General features: G+C 41.0%; 1 protein-coding gene across 3 annotated transcripts in view; it reads left to right on the top strand.

Annotated features, from left to right (window-relative positions):
- Window positions 1–22,852, top strand: part of GALNT10 (polypeptide N-acetylgalactosaminyltransferase 10) — a 121,188-nt gene that overhangs the window by 24,958 nt on the left and 73,378 nt on the right. The window contains exon 1 of one of the 3 annotated variants that reach the window (XM_077824652.1): window positions 6,343–6,389. The exons of 1 other annotated variant lie outside the window; for it this stretch is intronic. The gene's annotated coding sequence lies outside the window, so the exon portion shown is untranslated. Of the gene's footprint in view, window positions 1–6,342; window positions 6,390–11,354; window positions 11,429–22,852 lie in introns of those variants that run through there. One more of the 3 variants, XM_077824653.1, reaches the window with a different exon arrangement.

Raw genomic sequence — 22,852 nt, 5'->3', positions numbered from 1 at the left:
CTTTATACATACAAGCTAGGGCTGCAGCTAATTTGTACAACACAAGATGGCTAAAGGAAATCTTCACTCCCTTCCACTATAAACTCAAGATCCTTCTTCAGACTTTCTGTCTAAGCTTGCTCTCCTCCCGATCCCAGTATCTGCAAGGAACTGGGGAGCCACAATTCCAAGAAAAGATTAGAGATGGAAGCATCAATGGGTGACTACTTGAGCAGGGACTGAACGTTTTGCTTGAAGGAACATGACCCCCTGTGATCCAGCAGGGAACGTATCAAACGAAGTGCAAGCCTAATGATTTGGACTTTGTAACTTCACATTAGTGTATTAAAACTGCTTAGCCATAATCCTCCTAGCAAATCTCTTTGTGCTTTGAGACTGCAAACATTCATAGCTCTATGCTGGTTTTGAACATAGACTGGTTTGACTGACTTGTTACAGCTGAACAAAGGCATTCACTGGTGCCAGAGAGAGGATCCAAAAAAGCAAATTCCTCTTACTTGTACAGGAGCTGAAAATGCTTCCTTGCATCAATGGAAATTAAATAAAACGTCCAGCCAAAGGCTTTGGTTTTGACCCTTTCCAGTCACATAGTGGTATCCGTAGTTGTATGTATCCTCTAGGAGCAGGGGAGTTCTTTAAGGAAAGCTTGGACTGACCCAGAGCCATGAGCTGCATCCTCTGGGCAGGACGTACTTCCTTGGCTCAGTGAGCATTTTAGAAATGGGCTGAAGTTTGCTGTGTATATAATCAGCATCTATTTTTTAATGACTGCTTCTTACATGAGACTGGTCAGTCATTGGTATCAATGTCCTATTTTGTCCCAGTTGCTTTTGATTTGAACCTATCACTGTAGTTTGTTTATGTAGTATAGAGCTGTTGAGTGATGGAACAGTGGATACCATCTGTCATGTAATAAGAGTAAAGTCAGGCATGTTGGTCGAATAGAGTATCTCCTGTGACTGCAAAAAGGGCGTTGGGGCTGGATGATAGTTTTTGAGAGGTACAAGACTTGTATATCTGATTTTTGTATTGTAGAGAATCTGCTGAAAACACTAAGAACGTAACAGATGATATAGCTTGAAGATATTTAGAAATGGGTAATACGTTCAGATTAGCTTCATTACATGATCTAACCTGATAAATATGCATGAATATTTTACCAGCCCCTTTGCTGTATCCTCACCAGTTTCTACTGTAATTCCAACAGGTACTTGCAAAAAGGGATTGTACAAAACAATCTGCATCAGACTCTGAAGTAAACAGAGTGGCGTAAAAAGCAAATGGCAAGCACAGCTGTTATGTTTGCAGCCAAGCTCAGCGCTTGCCTAAACTCTTTGAATGGATAGCGAAGAAACAATAGGTGTCATTGATCTGGATTTCTAGGGAGACGGTTGGTTTTTCAACCAAAGACTGTCTAAGGCCAAGAAGCTTAGTAAACAGAACCAGTCTCGCTAGAGAACCATGCTGACTTCTTTTTTAATTGCGAGGGGTAATAGTGGAAAGGAGCTTACAAACTTTAAGTTTAGTCATATAAAACTACCTAATCTTGTGACTTTAGAATAGTTATCTTTGAACCCAGTGAAATAATTTCTGCCCTTGTGAGAGCCCTGAGGACACTCTGCAGTACAAGTTCTTCACTTCCATCTTTTTTGGGGGTCTCTCTTTATGGTCTTCCAACATACCAGTGAAAATTAGACAGGAAACTCTTTTGCAACCCCATTGTGCTGCTGTTTAGTTGGCCAGGATGAGACGCTCCTCAGGAACACAAAGTACCCCTTTCTTTCCTTTTGCCCATCCATGCAGAGCTGGACAATACCGCTGCAGAAATCCATTTCCCATTGCAACAAAGCCTGTTGCCAACTATGTCCACATATCTATTCAGGGGACACTATCATAGGGCCTAATCAGATCAGCCACACTATCAGAGGCTCGTTCACCTGCACATCTACCAGTGTGATATATGCCATCATGTGCCAGCAATGCCCCTCTGCCATGTACATTGGCCAAACCGGACAGTCTCTACGTAAAAGAATAAATGGACACAAATAAGACGTCAAGAATTATAACATTCAAAAAGCAGTCGGAGAACACTTCAATCTCTTTGGTCACTCGATTACAGACCTAAAAGTGGCAATTCTTCAACAAAAAAAACTTCAAAATCAGACTCCAAAGAGACTGCTGAATTGGAATTAATTTGCAAACTGGATACAATTAACTTAGGCTTGAATAGAGACTGGGAGTGGATGGGTCATTACACAAAGTAAAACTGTTTCCCCATGTTTATCCCCCCAGCCCCGTTCCTCAGACATTCTTGTCAACTGCTGGAAATGGCCCACCTTGATTATCACTACAAAAGGTTCCCCCCCGCTCTCCTGCTGGTAATAGCTCACCTTACCTGATCACTCTCGTTACAATGGGTGTTACCGTACACACTGTTTCATGTTCTTTGTGTATATAAATCTTCCCACTGTATTTTCCACTGAATGCATCCGATGAAGTGAGCTGTAGCTCATGAAAGCTTATGCTCAAATAAATTGGTTAGTCTCTAAGGTGCCACAAGTCCTCCTTTTCTTTTTGCGGATACAGACTAACACGGCTGCTACTCTGAAACCTGTCAAATATACTACTTTTTCATATAGATTTCCTTAATAAAAGAATGGGGCAATAGAAATTGAACATTATTAGTGGAATTTCTAATGGGCCATTTATCCGCCCGCAGTGTCACTAGTGCCTCCTACTGGATAAAACATCAACTTGCTGTAGTATGTGTACTTCCTGTGGTGATTGGAGCCTTCAGAGAATGTAAGCCTTAAGATAACACAAGTTTGAATGCCTCCTCAGTTTGAGTCATTTCTAAAAAGTATTTTGTGACTTTTTCCACAAAGCATCAGATAGCCTTAATAATGTAGGGAAAAACAGAGTGGAGACATGATATATTAATATTCTGTAATTTTTACAATAGAACCAAGACTTAAAGTTGAGATTATTTGTGTTGCTTAAAAACTAATATTGAAAGGGCACAACACTGGAAAAAATCTAATTCTCTTTTATTTCCTTTGCGAAGATGAGCAGAGTTTATAGGATTTACTTATAGGAAGCATCTTAACATAAGCTAAAATTTTGGCTCATTCCATTTCTTCTGTTGAACAGAAAAGTGATCTCTGATCCTACCTCTCTAGCTGAAACAATCAGCAAAAAGTTGGCTTTGTTTGGGTATAGGTTTTGGGTAATTTCCTAGCTCTTTAGTCTAAGTGGGATGTGTTGGCTTGTATAAAGTAATTTTACTGCTGAGACATTTTTTAATATTTTAATGTCTACAGCTCTTATGAGTTACGGTCTTTCCTATGTTTGAAAGAATCTTCATACTTGCCCTTCATGGATGAGATGTTTTAGCTTCCTATAATTAGAGCCACTGTATAAATTACTGCATAAATTATTATTCCTGACACTATTAGAGTACTCCTTGCTGAGGACGGTGGATTAAGCAATGAAGGCTTTAACTGCATGTGTGTTGCCACTTTGCATTCAGTGATCTTTCTGAAGCTCACAAAGAGGATTATTGAAATAGAACATGAGGTTGCCGTGGAGCCTTTGTTTAATTGGGCTTTTCTTCAGTTGTCCCTCAGCTGAAAACGTTGGCATAGACTTGATGCATTTCTGAAAATCTCAGGGAGCGAACACCTTTTTAAAAAGTTGTACATAGGAATGTTTATCTCATGATAATCAATGAGTCAATTGGCTAAAACTTTTAAAATCTGAATGCAATAAAGCAGCTAAAAATGTGTTAAATTTTCCACCTTAACGCCAGGCATTGTTCCTGAAGCTGGAATTGAGGGTTCCTTTCTTTTAAAGTATTTTTCTATTTTGAGTAAGTGGTTTTTAACCTCTTGAATCAATAAATCCAAGTTAATGAAAACTGGAAGTTAAGTATTGCTATAGTAAAGATTATGCAAGTGTGGGTATGAATTTATAAATTAGCTATAAAATAGCGGCGGGAAAGTATAGCAAGTAAGGTAACTATTATGACAGGATCTTGGCCATAAAGGTTCTTGAAGCCTAATAGTAGGAGTGACTATATAATTGCACTCATCTCATTGACTGTGATATGTTTAATATCTAAGGTGAACAACTGTCTCCCATAATCAAATTGTGATGGGTGACTTTTTAAGTGAACTAACACAATACATCTTCCAATGTGTCTAGTAGAACAGGGTAATGATTACAGCCACTGGAGGCTACAACAGTCTAAACAAACACTGATGCCAAGCACAGACCAAGAGAAAGTTGGAGTAGAAGGCTTGTTGTTCCCAGCACGTAGAATCCTTGGCAAAACTGACTACTTGTTACAAATGAACCATGAGAACTCTGTAGTGACACCTTTTACCTCGCTGAGCTTAATATCCCCCTCTTTCTCTGTGCCCAGCTTCGTTACCAAACCCTCCAGCATCCCCAGTAAGATGTACTGGACTATGTTTCCTGTTATCAGAATTATCGCATCACAAAAATAGCCTTGCAAAACTGTATTTCTTCAATGCAGGGACTACCAGTCAAGGTGCATATTCACCATCCAGAGTTGCTGATGTGTTATACCTACCTCCCTGGAGCTCCGTAGAAAAAACAGAAGACTTTTGCTCAGTCACAGCTTTCCTCCTTTCTTTCTTAAGCAATTATTTTCATCCCATTAACCCCTGAGTGGGTTATGGGTCATATGACACCTCCCAATCCTATAAAGAAAAGTTTTGCTAGAGACTCTCTCAACTTCAAATTGACTTCCCATGAGCCTTCTACAGAAAGGTCAGACTACCCAGAGGTTATTACCCCTTACTGTGATAGGGTTGCATAGATTAACACCAAAGGCACGAATCACTGCTATATAATGATGCATCCCTGATGCAGATCCTAGCAGGAATAGATGCTTGATATTGGCATCTAGTGTATGCTTCAAACACCCTTGTAAATGGTCTTATCAAATTTAGTAGGTGCTGGCATTGCTTTGCGCAGTTGGGATAGTACTTTCATACAGGAGAAGGTGATCTTATAATTAACTATCTGAAGGAGGCTGGTGGTGCTGCTACTGCTCTTGGAACTGGATCATGTTCCTACAAGGAGTTACTCATTGGCCATGGAAGAATATATCCAGAGTGATGATGAAGTGACTTGTAGCTCACGAAAGCTTATGCTCAAATAAATTTGTTAGTCTCTAAGGTGCCACAAGTCCTCCTTTTCTTTTTGCGAATACAGACTAACACGGCTGCTACTCACAGGCCTGAAGTTGAGTATAATGTAAGTGCAAATCTAATTTCTCACTTAAACCCTTGGAAAAAATGGACAGCAGTCTTATTGATTCTATTAGGTTCTTTGGGACTTTAATCTGCTGTTATATGTATTGAGGGAATCTGTCGTTAACTACAGTATCAGAAGAATTTTAGGGAAAGACTGACATCTCAAGTTTAAGCAATAACGAAGTGCGTTATAGATGCTGCACAAGCTTTACCTGCATTGCCCCATTGCACTTCAATCTTGATAATCCAGTTGTCCTGTGTAGCTTTTTCTGAACAGAAAATGTGCCGTTTATTCTGAATGGGATTATTGAGATGTCAACAACTGTCTGAGGGCTTTTCACTTCCATAATTAATAGTGCGCTGAATGCTATGGTCTAAGATCTCTTAGGTCACAGAATTTGACTTATCTGTGTGCACAGTGTAAATTTATGGTGCTATATAGATATTTTATAATCTGGAAGCATAGTAAGGTTAGCTCACTTAACACATTAACCTTCAAGGAGTTTATTATAGAATGACTTACAGGAAAACAAGGTACTTGTGAAGCATACCAGGAAAGAAGTAAAAGCTTTGTTTGGAAGAAAGGGAATTATTTTGCTCTATACAAACTTCAAATGTAAATTCAAATGTATATTCAAGACTTCATAGGCTGACATCTTCAGTACTGCACATAAAGTTAACTTTCAGCATTCAGACTAGCTATGAATTATGGAGTGACTTGAATCTAGATTCACATTGTGTGTCTCTAAGAACTCCAGGTTCAAATAATTTCTTGCTATTATCTAACAGAAGAAGTCTTTGCATATTTGGGATTCTAGTGCCCTGCTAGCAGAAGAAATGGCAGCTTTGTCTGTTGCATATTTTCATGCCTTGAGTTATCTAATTTTTCTTTGCTAAACTGTTGGGAAGTGACAAGCTATTTTGAGCTATGAGTAAGTGTGCGTACAGTGTCCTGAGTTTGCTCTAAAACAGTGGCTTTTAACCTGTGGTCCATAAACCCCTAGGGATTCACGGACTAAGATTTTCCAAAGGGGTCTGCACCGCCATTCAAAATTTTAAGGGGTTGGCAAATGAAAAAAGGCTGAAAACCACTGCTCTAAAACTAAAGTGAGTATGTATTTGTCTAGATCCTGGAGGGGGGGGCGGGGAGGGGGAAGCTGGTACTCTCCTGGAAAGTTTATATGGGAGCTTTACATGTTTAACTGTTGCATAATGTTCTGCCTGTCTACATTAGAGTGGTCTAGTCACTCCCAGCAGGTACAAGATATGAGTACTGTGTAGCTTATACAGAACTGCAGGTGACAGAATATTATGCCTGTTTCCCCACAAACTGGTATAGTTAAGAATAGTTTATGCTTGCTTCTAAGCTTGAGATCTCATTTTCCTCTTGAAATTCCCATGACTATTTTAAAAACTCTTTCCTAGCCATACCTCCTCTCGTTTGTCTACTATATTTCTTGCTGTGTGAAATACTGTGAGCCTGGTGTTTTCCCACAGCATTTTTAGTGCTGAAATGTTGCAACAAAAGATTTACTGGAATGTTATTGCTGTTAGCTTTTTAATTTTACTGTGTGAGAAGCTGCTTTTGGATTAGGGTGCTGGGTGTTGAGCTGTGCAGGTGCCTAAAATCTATTCTGTTGCCACTTAACTTAAAAATTCTACAAGTGAACCATAAACACCACTAGACGGATGTTATGTTCTTCCTTTCGCTTTTCCCTGGGATGAAAAATAACAAATGTTACCAACTAAAAGGCATTTTAGACATTTGCCACAAAAGATTGTCATCGGGCTGTCAGAAGCTATCTTTATAGGTAGGTTGGTCTTTTACAAGGAGATGTGTTTACAGAGCATGAAGTTAACGTTTTTGTACAGAGGCAAATAATTGCTTATCATAGTGAATTTAGTAGTAGATCTGAAGCTTGGGTGATTATTAGTAAGATCAGATGGAACACACAGTAATGCAGTTAGCCAAGTCCACTCCCGGAGCAAAGTCAGTCAGAACTTTTTAGCAGTTCACTTGCACTGAAAGGTTGCAAGATGTTCATATTTCTAATCTGTCAGCATGGACCACATCTTGAATAGTTTGACATTTCTATCAGCATAGGTGATAAGAGTGATTTTTTTTCCGGGGGGGGGGGGGGGGTCTTGCTCATTTGAGTTAACTGCGATTAATTGACAGCCCTCTTTTTTTTTTACAGTACCTGTTGCCATGTTATGAGTGGTGCATTATCAGAAACTCCAAGTTTGTGCATGCCAAAAATAAATATGGGGTAATGTGGTTGAGGCTTTACAGAACACTTGGTCCTGTATATATTGTTCATTAAAGATTTGGGATTAACGTAACTGAAGTTGATAGTATAGCATTGACATAGGCAGTGCAAAAGTCCCAGCCGTGCTAACAGCTGGTCCCAATTTTGGATCTTGAAGGCACGCGTTTAGGAGTGCCGGGTACGAGAGTTTAGAACTCATTCTTATTTGATTGTTGGTCCCTGTAATCAGAGTACAGATAAGTGTGCCAGTCTGTACTAACCGGGACCCAGAGAGCTCACTCCTTGTTATGGTCAAAGGTTTACGTTAACCCTCAGTGCACTTTTCAGAGTGGTTTGGCGTGCTCTAGCACTGCTGCTTCTATAGATAATGGACTCACCTAATAAAATCTCCACGCAATGCTGTGAAGACACATGCCTTAATAAACTCTTACTATGTTTCACTCTATTTTTACACATTGCGTTGCAATTAAATGAACAGCATTTTGACCTTCAGAGCCAAAAGGGTGGGTGTGGAGATGTTTGCATATGTATACCATAGTCAATGCCATGTGTGTACAGTTGCTGTTGAATGGATTCCACTCCCTGCATATCCCTTGATTTCAGCCAGATAAACCTGTTATTTCTCCACCCCTCCCCAGTCTTCTGGCAGATGCATTCTTGCTCTGTCCCCTTTCTGCTTCCTATGGTGGAGCCCATGGTGCAACCTCTGCATTTTGCAAGCTCTAATTTGAATTCAAATTTAAGGAGTATGGTATGAACTTAACTGTACATGGATGTTCTGCAATCCTGTATACTACATTCCAGTTGCTGTCTTGTTTGTGTTGCTGCAAACATCTGCTGGTTGTACTGTTCACAAGAGGTTAAGACTCAAACAAGGAGTTCATGCTGTTTGAACCTTTTGAAGGAGCTTTGGTAAGGAAGAGGTGTTGAAACCAGGGACCTGGTCTCAGAATAGCAGGGTTGTGGGACTCACCCTTGTAAAAAGTGCAGGCTCCAGGTCCAGCACTAAGAAGGGGACACTCCCGGAGATATGGCACCCCCTGTGGAACCATGACAGTACCATAATAAGAATTAGTGTAAATTTAAAAAATTTAAAATATTGCAAAGTGCTGTAATATGTATCTAAGGGAGAAAACTGAACATTATGTTTTGGAAATCATGTGATTATGTATTGAGACTGTATCTTAATGCCTACACCTAAAGGCTGTGTGACCATCAAACGTGCTCCCTCTCCCAGTCCAAAATACCCCAGACTTCACAATAGTCCAGGTATACTGCAAACACCATTTATGACATTGTTCGGGGGGGGCGGGGGGGGAGGTTGAGTATATGCCCCTTGAGGAGTGGGGAAAGGTGAGAGAGGCTATTTTGCTGTTTTGGTATATTGGCTGCCTAGGGCATCCACAGTTTCTCATATGGAGCGTCTTTTTAGTTTTCAAATGTAAATGAATAAATAAAGGTAGCCCTTAACTCTGCCATGTCCTAATTCTTTTTGAGTGGTTAACCTTGCAATCTTAGTGTTCTACAATTCTATTTTAATAGAATGTGGGTGGTCCTGTAGTGCAATTTCACATACCCCCACCTCCCAGAACAGTTCAAATGCCTGAAAGCTGAATTCATTTTTTTTCACACACTCAACATCCTTCTTAGGTCTGCCTACTTTTTTTTTGCCTTGCATAATACAACTTACTATGCCCGGGATAAACGGTACATTTTGGTTTTGAGTGATGGCTGAAATTTCATGATAAATGAAACTGTTTGTTTGTAAGAAGCCTTTCAGAACCTGGTAAATATATTTCAGCCTCTCTAGATATCAAGCACTTTTACAATTTCCTCACAATACTGTAATATGCAGAAAAACTTATTGTCACTGCAGAGTGCACGAATTTCATTTGCTAAATTCCATCAGAGTAGCATTTGGAAAGACAAACAGAAAAAGAATTTCTGAAGAATTAAACGGTAAATAGGGGAAATGTAGACAATGTGATAAGCTACATATTCAAGTAACCTAGGCAACAGCAGGAAGTCTGCCTCTGAGTAGAATATGATAAATCTTGCACAGATCTACACACTTGTAATCACTGGGTACTGTGTATTAGTTTGAGCAGCAAGTTAGATCTCTTGGTGGGGGAGAAGGAATATTTAATATACCTCTTTAGATTGTCACATTCACTGTGAAAATTAGCATTGTTGAGTAGTGAAGCCCATAATTAGATTTTCCATGACTGATGGAGAATTTTGTTACATTCTTAAATATTTAAAAGCAAAACCTTAATGTTCCATTGCTGAAAACAAAAAACATTGTTGGATGATGTTTGTGCTCCAGATATTCTGAAGCCGGAATTCACCCTCGGTAGTCACGTGATGACGTTGGAGCCAGGAGCACAAACAAGAAAATAAGCAAAAGAAGCCAAGCTGCTTAAGCAGATTTAGAAATATAGTCCCAGATTCCTCTTGTGCATGTGTTTTGATTTCAGTGGGTTTACTCAGATGCTTGAGTGCTTTGCTGAATCAGGGCCACAGTGATAAGAATTACAGGCATTGTCTGCCAAACTAAAAATTGTCCAAAATTAGAAGGAAGAGTAGCTTTACTAGGACTAAGATGCTATTGGGAGGGGAGAATGGAGAGTAAAACAGAGAAATTATACAATTCTCCTCATTATTTGAGCTACTAAAATAACTTTCCAGTTCAGTCAGAGGGACTGTTCAGGCTAGCTAGTTCAGCAATGCAAAGCAGCATGTTAGTACACCATCAGTCCTGGTGGTTAGAAGCCTGGAAGCTTAATTTATGCTGAAAATGGCTTCAGACTATTCAGAATTATGAAAATGCACTTCCAATACAGGGTCCTCCCGTTCACACTCACCACTGCTCCATGGGTCTTCGCCTGTTTTCTCTGTCATAGTGGCCCACCTCTGGCATCATGGGGTCCTTATTCCCCATCTCGAAGACTGGCAGCAAGCAGCATGATCCAGGGACAAGGCTCAAGCCTTGACCTCCATGTTATTCCAGCTCCTTTCCCCTGAGGGTTAAGCGTAAATGTCTAAAATTGACTTTGGTTCCCTCACAGTCTTTGGATTTCATAGGGGCCTCCGATGACGTGGTCTCAGCACGAGCCTGCTTACCAAGGGATAGGTTTCAGGCCCTGTAGGAACTCGTTATCCGAGTAGTAAACAGTCCTCCTGTTCTGGTTCAGACTTGCCTATCCCTCCTTGGCCACATGGCAGCCTACACATACGTCCCCACCTTTGCTCACCTCAGACTTCGCGGTCTTCAGCCGTGGCTCCAGAGAATCCATTCATCCATGTGACATATCATGGACTTTCTGCCATCAGTCTCCCCCAAGGTGCTCTCTTCCCTCTAGTGGTGGACGGACCCAAGACAGGTCTGCGCGGGGATGCCTTTCGTCCCATCCTCCCTGAACATGATGATCATCAGGGACACATCACTTGCCAGATGGGGTGCCCACATGGGTGAGCACATGATGCAAAGGACTGGGACCTCTTGGGAATCCAGAATGCACATCAACATCCTGGAGCTTCAGGCGGTATGGAGAATGTGTTGCGCATTTCTTCTATCCATTCACTCTCATCATGTCCGACAACAGGGCCACCATTTATTACATCAACAAATGGGGCAGAGGGAAACGAGGTAGACTACACTCTGTGTGGAAGAGGTTCCTCTGTGGGACTGGTGCATTGCTCATAATATCCTGTTATCAATGGCCTATCTTCCAGGGACTCAGTGTTTGCAGACTCTCTCAGAAGAAAATTTGTGGCTGATCATGAGTGGGAGTTTCAAGACACTGAAGTCAACAAGGTTTTCAGCCTGTGAGGGATTCCATCCAGGGACCTCTCTGCCTTCCACTCCAACAGCAGGTGCACCATGTATTGCTGTTAGGGGGTAGGGGGTGGCTCGGCACTCATTCCCAAGCGAAGCCCTTGTCCTCTGCTGGTCGGACCAAGTCAGTTATGCCTTTCCCCCTCTACCACTCTTGCCACAAATCCTCCACAAGATTTGCCCCTGAGGAAGTGGACATTCCCCTTCTTTTGGAATACCTTCCGGTCTTGAAGATGTAGGGACTCGCTCTCAATTCTGTAAAGGTCCATGTAGCTGCTGTCAATGCCCCCCTCACCTGCCCCAACAGAAGGACACTCCATATTTACACATCCATTGACTACCAGATTTTGGAAGGGTCTCGTCAGAACCTTTCAACCTGTTTAACTTATCACTCCCCAATGGAACATCAACCTTGTTCTCTTAACATTAATGAAACCACCCTTTGAGCCACTGGCTTCATGGTCCCATCCCTCCTTTCCATGGAGGTTGCGGCCCTGGTAGCTATTACTTCTGCAAGAAGAGTAGGTGAACTGGGGACCATAATGCCAGACCCTTTCACTGTGTTCCATGGGGACAAAGTTTTCCTGTGCCTGTACCCCAAGTGTCTGCCAAAGGTTGCATCCTGCTTTCATCTCAACCAACCCATACACTTACCTACTTTCTTTCTGAATCTGCATAGCTCCCCAGGGGAGCAGCTCCTTCACTCCCTTGACGTCCGCAGGACCGTGGCCTTCTACCTGCCGAGGACGAGACCACTCAGGAAGGCTGTTTATCGCTATAGCTGAAAGGATTAAGTGGTAGGCAATCTCCATGCAGAGGATTTCTAAGTGGATTTTGGGGCGCTTTGCGCTCTATTGGCTGGTGCAAGACATGTACAATCCCTAACGTTGCAGAGATGCATGCATTTGTTTCTTCCATTAAATTGCTCAATATGTTGAGTTTAATAAAAGGCTGTACTGTAGTCATGTTTTTTCTAGTGTTTTTGAAAATGGCGTGGAAAATTTTAGCTAATTTTTGTTAAAACAATCTTTTAAAAGTGCAGCTTACATTCAGAAATAAAATGGGTAATCTGATTACATGACACAGTAAAATGAGCATAATGGGCTTGCTATTTTGATCTTCCACAAGGCTGTTCTGTAATACCGTTTATGTGAGTTGCATGTAACTCAATATCAGTCACTGAATTTAACTTTTCTCTTGAAGCATTTAGAACCAAGTGTGATACCTTTTCTGAAGACAAGCGTGCTTCACATCTTGGCATATCTTCATTCATCGCAAGGGCAGTGGAATTTTTGTAGTCTGCCTGTTGATTTTTGTGGATCAGGCAAGAGTTGGCCATATTTTTGCTGAACATGGTTGCTGTTCCCCATTCTTTCTGCTACCAGTGTCTGGTTGAGCATTTTTTGTGGCGGTTATGCACATCATGCTGACAGTTCGTAGCATACTGACTTCTGACACAATCCTACCACCATTTTGATTACTATTGTCAAAGATAAATACTATTTGACGAACCCTTCATGTTCAAACATCTTGGTCTAACTCAAACTGGAGGGGCGGGGAGAGGTGGATTTATTTAGCTTGTGATGCAAATGATCTAACTTGCATCCTAATCATGAATGTTCTTATGATCACAAAATACAGGTAGCCCAGCAGTCCAGTATGCACACCCAGTGCTTATCACATTCTGTAAGACTTACCGCAGTATTATTTTTTCCTGTAGAAAAGCCTAAAATGAGGATGCACCATCCTCTTCCCCATCCGGGTCAGTAGCAGATGGATCTTCTTCCTTACTGGGTTCACTGGCTCTTGGAATGTTACTACAATCCTGCGTCCCATGGTCACAGCAGATTCCCAGGGGACACAACCCTTGATCAGCTTTACAGTGGCACTCCTCTTGTGCCGAGTCCCCTCTCTCCTTCCTGCATCTTGAGATCAAAAAAGTCGCTTGCTTCTCTATGGAATTTGGGGCAAACTTTCCATAGAATTTGCTACATTCCCGTAGTCCTGCTTGTTTAGAGACTGTTGGAAACATTAGGCTGTTCCTTTAATTTGACCGTTAAATTTATAGTAATATAGACAGATTTGCTCAATTCACCTATTCGCAGAGCTGAGTTCAGATGTGATATAGTTGTCTGGATACGGTGAATATATATTTCACTCCTACAGACTTGTCATTTTAGAAAACAAAAGTACATCATCATTCAGCCTTACTGAAATGTCTATAGATATGATACTCTACTAGTCTTTGGAATATTTGGAGGCACTGTTTTTAGCTGGTCACATTGCTCAGTTGGCTCAACATTCCTATAATCTGTTCAGGAGTTACATAATTGGAATACAGGGAATTCATACAGAATTATAAATCTCATGAATCCTGCACTTTTAATATTAATTCTTAGTGCAGATTGTTCTGCATATGCAGAAACATTTTGATTAATCCCATAGGTCAACGTGTAAGTTTTCCAAACATGATGATGTTATATTCTGCTTCTATAAAGGATTGCTACAAAGAAGATATTCCAGATCATGAGCTCTTAATTGCAGATAAGTGGAGCACAGATACATGGGCTTCTAATCGGTGACTGCTATTTGAGGTGATTCAAATATGGTTTGTGAAGCAATTTGCAAGAAAGTGAACACTTGTTTCTGTGCATAGAAGGCATGTCCTATTTTTAAATAGTTTTTTCAGCATATTAGTGAATTTGGTGGAAAACTCATCAGCAACTTTTGAGGATTTCATAACTGTGTTTTAATTTGCAGCTCTGGAAAGAAACTAAGCTTTGGGTCAGCAGGCAAAATGCTACAAAAAGTTGTTTGTTTGGAAGTTATATGTGAAAGCATGCGACTCCTTTGACAGTTTCCAGGGATTGTACAAAGCCTTTCAAAAAATTTCAGAATAAACTGCAAAAAAAAAAAAAAAAAAAATTCTAAATTGCCATTCAGAATGAGTTTCCTATTCTGTAAGAAGAAAAGGAGGACTTGTGGCACCTTAGAGACTGACCAATTTATTTGACCGAAAGCTTATGCTCAAATAAATTAGTTAGTCTCTAAGGTGCCACAAGTCCTCCTTTTCTTTCTGCGGAGACAGACTAATACGGTTGCTACTCTGAAAACTGTTCTCTAAAGGTTCTCACACCACTGTAATCACTATACTATCTGAGTACCTTCCAGTCGTGCATTAAGTAATATGACTAGCATCTGTCAGATTCGTTCTCGCCTTCTCTCCCCTGGGGGAGATGTGTGCAGTGGAGTGTTTTTGGAATTTTAAAAAAATACATGTTGCTATGCTCCTGTTGGAGAAGGCAAGGTCAAAGAAATGTGCCTTGCATATAGAACAGAGGTGATGAGGTTTGTGGTGGTCCTTAGTTCCTTGGGGAGTTAATTCCATAGTGTTGGACAGGCCCCCAAGAAAGCTTTTTCTCCAGCATAGAAGCATATTTACATAGAAAATTATTTAGAGGGATTTTAGACGCTATAGTTGATGGAAGAGATGACGAAAGCTGCATCAGAATGATTCAGGAACACATTAAAGCAATGAGATACTTTCGTTCTGTTCTGTATGAATTCAGTAAAATAGGCCGGCTGGGTTTTTAGCAAATTAAAACATGGTCTGAGGGTTAAATAGTAGTGTGTATTTGGGAAGCTATGCTGCCACCTGGCATGCCAAAATCCAGAGGTTTCAGAGTAACAGCCGTGTTAGTCTGTATTCGCAAAAAGAAAAGGAGTACTTGTGGCACCTTAGAGACTAACCAATTTATTTGATCATAAGATTATGCTCAAATAAATTGGTTAGTCTCTAAGATGCCACAAGTACACTTTTTTTTTTTTTTTTTTTTTTGAAAATCCAGAGGTTCAGTCGTGCACTGACTTTTAGTTGGGATAAACATCAAACTCTTGGGGGCCCTGAAGCAGATGAGTCGACCAGCAAGTGTGTAGAGCCGAAAGCATTGCAAGACAATATTCAGTACCAGGAGTTCTCAGTGTAAATGTATGAGATGGGAGATACAGGGTAGCTGCAAATTTGATCACTTTTCCCGGGATCACTTCCCCAGCTGCTCTTTAAGATCTTAAACAATTGATATGCTGGTGTGTTTTAGATGCAACTTAGAGGTTTTTGGTGCAAGGGTGTTTTAGTAATTAAAACATGTCTATGAAATCAGTTTCCTTATTCAGGGAGTCTATTCAAATTTCCTTTAAAAGAAAGAGAACTTTAGTACAAATCTATAGTGGTAGGAGTTGTAAACTGCCCATCTATTTAGTGTGAAAGGTGCTTTGTAAATAAGAGTGACAATTTTCTAAGCCTGCAGACTTTAGGACCTGTCCTGTAGCTGATGCTTTGAACTTCTGTGCCTCCAGTAAGGGGAAAAGAGAAAATGTTCCAGGAACTAATGAATTTGTCTCAAGAGAGGGCCCCGGAGGCAGAAGTGTGGAGGGGTGGTTTCTTGGAGCATTCACAAATGATCAAAGGGGAAGGACGGGGGAATGTATTGCCTTGGAGAGGGCCATGATTCAGACAGTGCAGCAGCAAACAGCTATGGTGGTTAGTCTTTTTGTTAAAAATATCAAGCACTGCACCCCAATCTTGCAATGTCCTGCAAACTATGGAGCAAACACCCTATTGATTGGGACCACCATTTCAGTCAACATAATTACAGGACTTTCCCACAGCAACCTGCCCACCCCCTGGAGGGGGGACAACCCTTTTGATTACATCAACTACAGCAGCTGAGCAATCCTTCGTTTGGCCATGCCTCAGTTCCATTAGTCTTAATTTTTGCACCACACTTCTGGTCAACTGTTCTTTTTGTTTTTTATTCAAGTAGTGTTCTATCTACGTTTAAGTCATATTCATTTTCATAGAATCATAGGACTGGAAGGGACCTCGAGAGGTCTTCTAGTTCAGTCCCCTGCACTCAAGGCAGGACTAAGTATTATCTAGACGATCCCTGACAGGTATTTGTCTAATCTGCTCTTAAAAATCTCCAATGACGGAGATTCCACAACGTCCCTAGGCAATTTATTCCAGTGCTTTAACCATCCTGACAGGAAGTTTTTCCTAATGTCCAACCTAAACCATCCTTGCTGCAATTTAAGCCCATTACTTCTTGTCCTATCCTCAGAGGTTAAGGAAAACAATTTTTCTCCCTCTTCCTTGTAACAACCTTTTATGTACTTGAAAACTATTATCATGGCCCCTCTCAGTCTTCTCTTTTCCAGACTAAACCCATTTTTTTTCGATCTGCCCTCATAGGTCATGTTTTCTAGATCTTTAATCATGTTTGTTGCTCTTTTCTGGACTTTCTCCAGTTTGTCCACATCTTTCCTGAAATGTGGTGCCTGGAACTGGACACAATACTCCAGTTGATGCCTAATCAGTGCGGAATAGAGCAAAATAATTACTACTTATGTCTTGCTTATAACACTCCTGCTAATGCATCCCTGAGTGATGGGGGGTTTTTGTTTTTCAACAGTGTTACACAGTTGATTCATATTTAGCTTCTGATCCACTATGACCCCAAGATCCCTTTCCACAGTACTCCTTCCTAGGCAGTCATTTCCCATTTTGTATGTGTGCAACTAATTGTTCCTTCGTAAGTGGAGTACTTTGCATTTGTCCTTATTGAATTCCATCCTATTCGCTTGAGACAATTTCTTCAGTTTGTTCAGATCGTTTTGAATTTTAATCCTATCCTCCAAAGCACTTGCAACCCCTCCCAGCTTGGTATCATCCACAAACCTTAAGTGTACTCTCTGTCATTATCTAAATCACTGATGAAGATATTGAACAGAACTAGACCCAGAACTGATCCCCGTGGGACCCCACTCAATATGCCTTTACAGCTTGACTGTGCACCACTGATAACTACTCTCTGGCTGCTGACACAAGGTGGTTTGTGCTTGGCAAGTTGCTGTAGTACGCAGTGCAGTACTCATGTTTAAGCCTACATTTTAGTCACGGGTATATTTAGTTTTCCAGCCAGTTATGCAGCCACCTGTAGTAGCTCCTGAGAAGGTCATGAGAGACAGTATTGAAAACCTTACTAAACTCAAGATATACCACATCTATCCACAATGCTTGTTACCCTGTCAAAGAAAGCTATTTTGGAGTAACTGAGCTGCATAATTTCATTGAGGTACAGTTCAACCCAGCCATTACATAACCTATTCTCTCCCCACCCCACCCCCCAGCCCCCCAGTAGTATCTATTGTTAATAAAATCAATACATACTTCAGTCATTTCTTGATTACGGTACATTCATTACCTATATATTCATTACCTCCATCTCCAAAGTGGGAGCACAATGTGTCCATGACTGATTCTCTGACCGCTTCGGACATTCTGCAGAGACAGGCTTTCTGGCTCTCCATAACATTCAGAAAGTCTCTGATCTTTGATCTACCAACATCAAACTGGTTTGCTACTGCCAAGAAGCAATTAGGGTTGGTGAGCTTCCAGATGATGATTTCAACATGCTAGGGGGAACTCTTGTGTTGGTATTCTGCCACTGTAGCTCCAGGATGCTCTGCCCAGACTTCTAGGAGAGTGACCTTGCTGAAATTCTGCTGCCACTGCTGGCCATTCCAGTTCTGCCTCACTGTCCTGTTCTCCCCTCTCCTCTACATGGCGTAAAAAGATTTAAAGTAGTGGACAGTTGTCAAGACTGGTTCAGTTTAAGACCTCAACCTTGACTGGGCCTCTTAACTAAAGCTTTCCTCTAGTCTGTAATTCACGACTGTTTGTTTCGGTCATTAACCTGTTAACTTACTTAACATATCTTTATGGCTCTACATCCAGTCTTAACTTTTTTGCAATGGTTGACGGAAGTATTCCTTCCTCCCTATGTTCTCGCTAAGCTGTGTGGCTGTGCAGACACGCGGTGGGAGAGGCGCCTCTCCCATGACCCCGGAGCCGCCGCAACTGGTGAGAGGTGCCTCGGCTCCGCGGCTGCCGCAGCCGGCAAGAAAGACCCTGGGGCTGCGGTAGCATGAGAGGGCTGGGGGGAGTCCTCTCTCCCTGTTGCAGCCCCGGTGCAGCCTGTACTTCATCCCTGGTCCAACCCCAGAGCCATCACCCCTAGCCAGAGACCTCACCCCCTGCACTCAATCCTCTGTCCCAGCCCTGAGCCCCCTCCCACACTCCAAACCCCTAATCCCTGGGCCCCACCCCAGAGCCCCAACGCTCTGCCCCATCCCTGAGCCCCCTCCCACACTCTGAACCCCTCGGCCCCACCCCCACCACACATCACTTCCATATTGGTGCACATAACAAAATTCATTCCGCACATGGATGTAAAAAATTAAAGGGAACATTGCTTCCTCCTATTTTGCTTTGGTCAGCACCTTCTGCAGAGTACATACCCATACTGTAACTTACAGCAGAACTCGTGTATTTGCAATGTAATACATGAGTTTGGGGACAAAATGGTAACCTCACTGCTTATAGAACTTTGTATACTGCTGCTCTTTTCTTGTTTCTGCCAGATTCAGTCCCAAAAAATGTTTGCCGAACAGGTTTTGAAAACTGCAACACTGTGATTAGAGGGTGTACTTCAAATCTTCTTTCCTCATACAGAAAACAGTTGGCTTACATCTCCATCCTCTCCATTTATTCTGGCTGGAGCCAGGCACACTAAATAGTGATTAAACAAAAGATTAAAATTCCATTTTTGTATGTTTGGCCATTTGAATGCTAATCGATTCCTTTGGCAGAATGTTAAGTAAAAGCATGGTAGACAACAGAAGGGGCTATTTACAGCAATCTGTCTAAATCCATTTTCAATGAATTGCTTAATGTGCCTTTCTACTTTAATTCATTTTCAGTGAAAATGAAGGATGGAAACAGAGGAAGGAGATTAGTTTACGACATAGCTACAAAAATACCACTAAGAAGTGATAAACAAAGTTTTTAAGGAAAGGAAAATGCTTTAGGATAACCAGACGTTATGGGCTTGCTGTAGGAATTATTGGGTGAAATTCTATACCTGTTATATGGGAGGTTAGACTTGATGATGATGATCTAGCCTTGAGCTGTAAAACGTTTAATTTCTCTTTACAGCTGACTTTTTAAAAAATATACATAATTTTGCTCTGCCTCAGTTTCTTGCTTTGCAAAACATAAAATTTCAAAGTTTAAGAAGGCCTTAGCCAAGAACTTAAATTTGCAGGTATAGTTTATATAGACAAAACCCCTCATCTGTAAAATGCTTATCTACCTATACTGCATATGCAGATTCTGTAAATACAGCTGTCAAAGAATGTCCTCCACCTTTCTAAACTAAAATTTAATTTTTTGAACAAGGCACAGTCATATTTATTCTCTTTGGCAAAATATGGTAATGCCTTTTGATGTGTAATTGAAGTTCATGGTAAGTACTCGTGACAAAACACAAGAAAACTTAGTTATACGCACAGATACATTTGTTTAAAATTTAAAGCTGAACTCAGTCCCAAAGATTTGTCTAGGTATTGCAGCATGCTCAGATTTAGTCTAGAGTTCCTGCTTATGGGGATGTTATCAACCTGCTTAATATCCATAATTTACTACTTAAAGATAAATTCCATGCAGCATCCCTGAAGGATGCCATTTAAAAAGCTACACAGTCTGCTCCTCCATTGTGTTTAGATTTCTGATGCTCAAATACTCTTTATAAAAAGTATTAAAGATGAATAAAAATACATTTGGCAAAATAACGTCAACATCGGCAACACTTATTAAATGGCCCCCGCAGCAAGATTAAGAGAAATAATCAACATGTTAGTAGTTTAACCCTCCCCCTCGCTTAAATCCATGACGTGTAGTCTGTAGTCCCACACCATGTGCTACTGTTAATTACATTTCATAACTGTGGAATTTGTAGTGTGGGGAGGAGGGAGATCGTATAATAAAAGGAGTTTTGACTGTTTTGGTAGCATTTATTGATAAATACACAACAGTGCAGTACACTGAAGAAGAAAAAAATCCCTCCCTGATCTTAATGACTCAGCTTCAGCAGACTTCTGTAGTTGGACTGATGTCACAGGCCTCGTGTATTTTGAATATGTCAGCGTTGTGAATGCTGAGAAGTTTCATTGAAACTATGGCAGACTACTTTAATGAGGCTGACTACTGCAACTAGTAAAAAAATAATAGCCTTCAAACATAGGGCATGTCTACACTTACCGGGTATCTACGCTGTGGTGATCAAAGCACTGGGGGTCAATTTAGCGGGTCTAGTAAAGACCCACTAAATCGACCACAGATCGTTCTCCCGTTAACTCCAGTACTCCACCAGAACAAGAAGAGTAAGGGAAGTCACTGAGAGAGCATCTCCTGTTGACACAGCACGGTGTAGACACTGTAGTAAGTCAACCTAAGCTAAGTCGACTCCAGCTACGTTATTCACGTAGCTGGAGTTGCATAATTTAGATCGACTTACCCCCCGTAGTGCAGACAAGGCCTTAACATTCAGTAGATATTGCTGATGTTGATGTGATTCTTGCCAAGGACTCTCAGTAACCTTAGAAAAATATTTGAATGGTGACCTGCAAAACCTATGAAAATGTTGGTTGCTTGTAAGTGGCACAATTAAAGCAAATATTTGGAAACATTTATCTGAATTCAGTGAAATGTTATGGAGTAGTCCTGGTTGGGATTGAGTAATGTAATTTCTGCATCTCTGAAACCAAGAAGATCTAAAATATAGCATATGCTGTTATGATTTTATATCAGCTTTGCATTTGAGATTTACAATAGCTTTTATAAAGAAGTATGTGTGTCCAAAGCAGGTTAACATTTGTCATTTTTTTTTTTGTGTGTGAATCCTCTCGAACATCCTAGTTTCACTATGCATTGATGCTAGGTGGAAGAAACAAGTAGGGGGACTAGAGAGAGAGGTGGATGACAAGTAGCCCCACGCTGCCCCCTCTCCCTCCTTTGGCAGTGCTGGTGTGAAACTGACTGAACCCTAGTTATGTCTAGAAGTGTGATCCTAGTTTGTTAAATTATAGACATGCGAGTAGATAAAATTTCTAGATTGACTTTGTGATGCTTCTGTAACAGGTGTCAAATCACAGCAAACAATAAAATGGGTAAAGTAGCATGGTTCTCTGCTGTGCTGTGTAAGTCCAGAGTTTTATAAACAGGAGGCCAAAGAGGTTACTGACACAAGGTGGTTTGTGCTTGGCAAGCTGCTATAGTATCCAGTGCAGTACTCATGTTTAAGGCTACATTTTAGTCACAGGTATTTTTAGTAAAAGTCATGGACAGGTCATGGGCAGTAAACAAAAATTCGTAGCCCAGGCCAGCTGCACGGGCCGCTGCAGAAGTCACAGATGTCATGGAAGGTCACAGAATCAGTGACCGCTGTGACAGACATGGAGCCTTACTCATGTTCACACACACAGCCATGTTTAAAAAGAAAATGAAAAAACAAAGAAAACCACCTCACCCGCAAGGAAACTTTCCTATTTTGCCAACCATTTCCATAAGTTGGATTGAGCAGGCAACACCCTGATAAATAGGGAGAGGCTAGTGAGCAGAACTGGCTTTTTTGAACAGTATGCCAAGAGAATAAAAATCCTGCAATATAATAGTGCATTTTAAGAGAACTTTGGAGAGACTGCCTGATGTTTGATATTGGTGGCATATTGTCTGGAAAATTGGAAGTAAATATGGTAGACAAGATAAACTGTTTTGCCCATTGTGGCAGAACAGCAAAGTGGGCTTAGTCATGCTGAAAACTCATTCAGATTTCTGTGCCAGAAATAACTCAGCTACTCCAATTTTTATTGCTCCTGCATCATCACTGGCCTGTCTTCCTTGTCTTCACCTCATGTTATCTGCCACTTCTTGATGAAGAACACAAGGTTTGTCCATGTAGAATGTAGCAATTGACCTTTATTCAGAAACACCAAACTATCACACGCAGGCCTGAGCTACAGCTCATTACCCAATATTAAATGTTGTCGTCATCACGGGTCAAATAATCTGAAGGGGAGTGTCCCAAACTGTATCTGGAAGATAAGTTTTCCAGGGTTTTAACTCCTCGTTTTCACATGTCCCCTCCAAGTGCAGCCGCCTTCCCTAATGGGGTCTGAATGGACAGTAACATGTTCTTCTGTTACTTGTGAATTTTACAAATTGCTCCATCATAAGATCTATTAATAACCTCCTGAGATTAACCAAATAAGGCGAAGTAGGAGTATTCTCTTTGCTTACACTTGCCCCTACATATGGTTGTGAATTGTGGGGAATTAATGCTGCTGACAAGAAGAAAATTGAAGTCTTTGAGATATGGTCCTGGTGAAAACTTTTGTGTATCTGCTGGACGAAAAAGATGAATAATGGTTAAAAATATTGGAAAGAAGCGGACCCTGCTGTTGGAAGTCAATGGGCATCAACTTATGTGTTTTGTTTTTCATCTGTGTGCCTGAGGTAGCTACCTTTGAGAAAGTTGTCATGGAAGGAATGGTGGCAAATCACC

Source organism: Eretmochelys imbricata, chromosome 8 (assembly GCF_965152235.1).
Source record: "Eretmochelys imbricata isolate rEreImb1 chromosome 8, rEreImb1.hap1, whole genome shotgun sequence".
Taxonomy (NCBI): domain Eukaryota; kingdom Metazoa; phylum Chordata; order Testudines; family Cheloniidae; genus Eretmochelys; species Eretmochelys imbricata.
This window is presented reverse-complemented; position numbering and strand designations above follow the sequence as displayed.